The sequence below is a fragment of the Manacus vitellinus genome, unplaced genomic scaffold (assembly GCF_001715985.3).
Source record: "Manacus vitellinus isolate BGI_N305 unplaced genomic scaffold, ASM171598v3 scaffold_62_pilon, whole genome shotgun sequence".
Classification (NCBI taxonomy): domain Eukaryota; kingdom Metazoa; phylum Chordata; class Aves; order Passeriformes; family Pipridae; genus Manacus; species Manacus vitellinus.
This window is the reverse complement of record NW_021940704.1, coordinates 1,648,477-1,654,476: the sequence shown is the minus strand read 5'-3', so window position 1 is coordinate 1,654,476 and position 6,000 is coordinate 1,648,477.

Genomic DNA, 6,000 nt, shown 5'->3' with positions numbered 1-6,000 from the left:
AAAATCTGAAGTATGTTAAATGGCATTATGACTGTGCCCATATTGCAGTTGCTGTTTAAATCGGCTTTATGGGTTGAGCCTCTTAGCGTGGAGTTAGGGTAGATTAGCAGCATTTTCAGTCATTTTACGAACAAGGAAAGAGAAACACAGCAGTGTACCCATGATCATGCAAGACTGAGAAGTCAAAGCCAGGTCTTTTCTTTCCTTGATGCCGTGCCACACAGAGCTGTCACTGAGTTCAGTTTATTAGTTCAGAAGGAATCGAACAGTGTTCTACTAATAACATTGATACAGGAGGGGTACAAACATGCTGTGTAGATTTTTTGATGGATGGATTCCCGTTGTGATTATCTTTTATAGTCTCAACATACAGAATCTGCCTTTGTGAGCACTAAGTGGGGAATTGAGTAGTAAAGAATTGAGACCTCAGACACGAGAAATGAAGAATATGGGCAGTTCTTCAGTGGAAGTGTGAAGTCTTTTATAGGAAAGATAAATATGATGGATAACTGATGCTGTTCAAAAGTACTGGCTTGTTTCTAAATTAACCAACACATAAGTAGACCTACTTTTATCTCTTTTAAATTTATTCTTTCATTATCTTGGTTTGGAACCAGAAGCCTAATCTGATGTTTTTCATCTAACATTCCTGTTGAATCCATATGGATCAATTATCATTATCAAGAGCATTATGTTGGTACTAAAGAGACTGTCTTGCACCTGAAAAATGAACTCTGGAAACCGCCTCCTCAGACTGCAGAATTTGTCTAGCCCAGCTGGACCAGCTCTGTGCAGCAGGGATGGTGAAGACACAGGGGGGTGTTTGAATACCAGAAAGTTTTTTAGTTGGACCATCTCCATTTTCATAGATGTTGGGAGAATGACTGCACTTTGCATGAGGGCTTGAATCCATGGGAACTGATTAATACTACAAAGTAATGAACTATTGCTGGTGGAAACCCAGTGATCCATTGGCATTAGACCAGCCAGTATGTGTTTGTAGCACTGCTGTCAGTGCCTTTCATGTCTGGGCTGCTGGGGAGACATTATGGGGCAGAAAACCATAGATTTCACCCATAGGAAACGTTAAAACCCAGCAGCATGTGATTGTTGCAAGAAAGAATCCTGTTTCTATTTATTACAGCCCAGGAACTTTCCACGGCCTGAACATCTTTACTCTGCAGGATACTGTCAATACAGGCTTTGGAGAGTCCCCTCCAATGTTTCCTGCTACCTGAAACTCTGTTTCTGCATGTTGATATAGAAGGTACCAGGAGATGGTCCCGCAAACTTGTGCTTTATTTTTTTCTAAAACTCCCCCTAAAGCTGCACACATTCACACTCAGCAAAGCACTGGTGACATATGGACAGACATACTCCTACACTGGCACTTGTTCTCTTCTCTTGCTTTTTTTGAGGGTGCTGAGGAGGGAAGATAAAGCCCAGAAGTGAGTGACAATGGACTAAGTCAAAATGTAGCAGGCTTTGGGGCTGAGAGCTGAAGAAGTTTGATAACAGCATGTGATAGACTACGTCGGTGGAACATAACAGCATGTCAGAGACCACAGTGGTGGGACGTGAAATGGGAAGCAAAGCACAGATGCTTTGATGTGCTACCAAAGCTTTGTAATACCTTCCCTGCTGAGCTAGAGAAGAGTTTTAATTTGGTGAGTCTAGTCAATGGCATCGTAAGTGCAGTGAAGCAGGAAGGAATCCAGGATGACTTCTCTTTTCAGTTTTACCTGTGCAATTAGGAGTTGTGTCACTAAAGTCAGCAAGACAAGTGAATCTGCATAAGCAGAATGAAATCCAGAGTGCATAACATGCATTTGAACAATTTGGCTCTGCTTTGGCTGAAGCAATGTGAAGGAAGAGCATAGTAAATTATTAGCTAATACTAGAAAAGGAAATAGAAAAGGAAGTTAAAAGAAAGGAGAGCTCTAAGTATTTTCTTCACTAAGATTACATATAAATATATACAGACTTAATTAGGAGGTTATTTGAAATCTCAAAGCCAACTATCAGCTTCTCACTTTTTCACAATATTTTGTTACAGCCTACTATAAAAAAGGCAGTTAATTAAAACAGATTTATTCATCCAATCATGCAGGTGTTACAAAGAGACACTGTTTCCGGAACCTGGGTATTTCTGTTCAATTTAATGGAAAGTAATAATGTCATGTAGGAGGTACCTCTAACAGGCAATATTCATCCCTGTACCTCCGCGTTGGTTTGTTTGGTGTCTTCTCCCTGAGCAGGCTGCAAACACTCCCTGAGACGTCCCGCATTTTAGGCACGAGGGGGAAGGATTTTCCCCGTGGTGTTTTCGGTTGCAACGTTGTAGTTGCTTCCATTGCTTAGTTAGAGTTCGCTGCGTGCCCTCAGGATTTCCGTCCTGTGCTAATGTAATACATAAAGTAGAGTCACCTTGACTTCGCGTTTATCAGCTTATGCAAGTGCTGACCTTTTGCTGCACCGCGACAGAAATGTCATTCCTGCCCAGCCTGGCGGTGCAAACAAACAGCTTCATTGGCAAGAACAGATATGGGAGCTGGCTGGCTCCGTGGCTGGTGCCCTGCCTTTGGGAGCATTGTTCTTGTTGAACAAACCAGAGGGGGCAATCTTCTTTTTTCCCCCAGGGAGGGATGGGGGGGGCTGTGTTTGTTTGTTTAAGTGGTTTCACCTTTTTCGGGCTTTAAGGAAGACATACAGGAGGAATGCTGAACACTTCATGCCAGCTTTCCACTCACTGTCCGTGGCATTGTCTGGTGCACTGTTTGCATGTGTTTTGGGGCAGCTCAAGCTGTGGGATCGTTGGCAGGAGCGAAGCATCCCTGGAGCTATCACTGCCCCTCCTTTTCTTTCATAGAATGTTGAAGGCCAGAAAGAAATTTGGGGAAGGTGTGGATAGCATTTGATTTTTTTCCACTTGAAAATGGAACGAGTCAGTCACTAACAGTCTGGACTGTCCTGCTAAGGGTTTACAAGGAGCCTTCGTAGCTTTCCTGAAATAATAAAAGGGAATTTTTGGAGGAGTCCAGCTTCTTTCACCCAGACCCCTTACTCCTGTAGTTCCCCTTGAAGGTGATGTGTGGTTTCTTGGCTAAGTCAGCAGAGGTTTGGGACTGGCAGTATGATTTGCTGAGCAGGTTTTTTGGCTTCAGAGAGCCTCTCACTTACGAGTGGGACACTGTTTGCTTTACCTGACCCAGCACATTCAGAGTGAGTTTGGGTGCTGCTGTCATTAAAAGCACAACAGAAAACTCAAACCACAAATACTCAAAACACAAAACCTCAAAACACAAATAAAGGGAAACTGGGTAATAATCCTCATATTAAAAAAAAAAAAATCCCCCCAAAACCTATTTCAAGACCTGAAATACACTCTTAGCAAAACATTTTGATTTTGCTAAGGAAAATAAGTCATCCATGACTGAGCGAGGGTGGACTGCTCTATGTCACCTCAGGGATGAAATAAAATCCAGAGTACCAGGAGGAAAAATGAAGACTTGAGGCAAAAAAGCATCTGCAACTTGGAATCTCTCCAAAGTGCATGCTGTGAATAAATGGCACTTGGAGGCTCCAGGCCTGGCCTTGAGGAGAGGCACAAGGATTGCTGTGCCATCTTCCCATTGCAGGAGCGTGTGGATAGGAGACAAGCAGGCAACGTGAGGGCAAATACAACAGCAGTGGCATGGCTAGTGCAGGGTGTGATGCACAGCAGTGTGCCAGGGTCAGCTGAAAGTGGTACCTTTAAATAATTAAGGTAGAGCTTGGAGAAAATGCAAGGCAGAGGGAAGAGCTGTAGTCACCATGATAAATGTATGGTGGAGCCCATATGGCTTATAGTCCTCGTCTTCATCGTTCATCCTCCCCTTGGAAATCCAGAGGCAACCAGTGGGGAAAAAAACCCAAATTTGTGTGTTCAAGTACCTAATTTCTAACAAACACATGCAGAGGGGACACTTACTAAACTGACATGGAATGAGTTAATTGCAGAAGACTCTGAGTATGTCTGAGTATGTCTTTTAGGAGACAGGAGAAATTTCTGAGTTCACAGGATTGAACTGAGACATTTAAAGAGCTGCACCGATTCTCTCTCCAGCTGAAACAGCCTCTTGTAAGGAGAAAGGCTGCCAAAGGAGTGGATGAGTTCCTTGCCTTGGGATCTGTAGGATGAGCAGTGGCAGCAGCATCCCTTGCTCACTGTGGGGAGGAACTTGTGCTCATGTAGATAGAGCCAAATAGGTGAATAGCTAACTTTGTCACTACCTAAAATGAGGGCATGGCTGATGCCCCTTCGTGGGCATGGCTCATGCCTTGTAGTTTTCTGTGAAGGCTGGAGAATATGTGGCTGTTTGGCTCAGCTTCTGCAGGCTGCTGGTCTGGCACAAGAGAACAGTGTTTGTGGTTGTCAGAGGCAGTAAGGTCTACTCCACTGTGTCTTGATCAGAAATCAGTACAGATGGACCTGAACTGCAGCTCTGAAAATAGCTCTGAGAGGAAGGAGCCAGACCTGGGCCAAAGGTATGTGAAGAAAGCACATAGCAAGCAATTGGCCTCGTGGATTTTAGGCAGAATTGAAAAGATGTCTTTACTGGCAGCTAAAAAACAGAATGCAAAGGCTCCTGGAAGTGGGGAGGGGGACAGGAAAGTGTGTGCTGAATCTGTCTTCCCCCTGGAGAGCTGTGCTGGCAAAGGTAATTGGTGAGCAGGGGATAGAAATCTCAGAGAAGGAGGGGCTGAAGAAGTTGAGGGAAGGTAGTTAGGCTACAAGCACTGTAATGCTGAACAAAAAGGTATTTCTGGTCCATTATGGCACTTCAGAACACAAGGTGTAGGGAAGCCTCAGTATGTTGAGAAGAATTTGGCCTTAGTTCATCACAGTAAAAAATTGTTTTGTTTCATTTTGTTTTTTCATGCATACACTGGCTGTAATTAGCTACTAAATACAAAACCATTCCTTTAGTGTAGTTACAGAAAGGGACCTGAAAAATGAAGTCTTGAGAAAACAGTGAACCTGAACACTTTTGGTGAATCCAAATTAAGTCCTGTGTGTAATTAAGCGTGCAGGGATGAAGGGTAATCCTAAAGAGTCAAAGAATTAATTTTAGATTTGTGACAGAAGCAAAATCAGACTCACTATTTTAATCAGTCACACAGTCTGTCTAGAAAAATCCCAGAATTTGAGGGAAGTCCCAATTTTCCCTTGTGATGATGCATGTAACGTGTCCTCCATTGATACTGCTTTTGCTGTCATTTTTGCTGTTCTGCTATGAAAACTTGATTGTGGGTAATAAAATTTAATGGACAATGTTCAAGAATTGAACAGCTAATTAGATGAACAAGGAAATGTGTAAAACTAACCATAGAGCTTGAAATTATGGAACTGTACATGGTCATTATGCCCATTGAAAGAGTAAGTGAAAAAAAATTCCCAGGTCTTCATTTAATATCTATGCCAGTTGTTTGTTATACAGCCTGGGTTTAGCCTTTTGTATCTGGTTTTTAATCAGACACTTTATCTGCTTTTATATATCTGGAAAGAAGAGTGCTGACAGTATTTTGAAAAAGAGAGCTGTGCAGTGAAATTTATTGAAGCTGGGGAGAAGGCAAAAGATGAATTCTAGAAACAGAATATGTTCCTGTTACAGTAACCAAGACTGGGGCCTCTTGGTGTCCTTACTTGCAGCCACCAGTGATACCCCTAAAACCAAAGGAGAGAAGCAAACAGAAGTGTGGATCTGAAAAACTGCTTCTCCCAAGCTGCACCAGAAAGGCAGTGGAAAAACCCCCAGTTTGCCATGTCCCTGGGACGTGGCTGTCAGATGGTCAAATGCTGCTGCTAAAACTCCCACTTAGAGTCCTGATTACTTTTCAACCCCAGAGAATTTCTCAGGCACCTCGAGGATTTAACCTACACTTTATTTTGCCATGTGTGACGGAGTGTACTTTATAACAGACCCCATTCTGCTGGAACCACCAGACCCTTCCCATAAC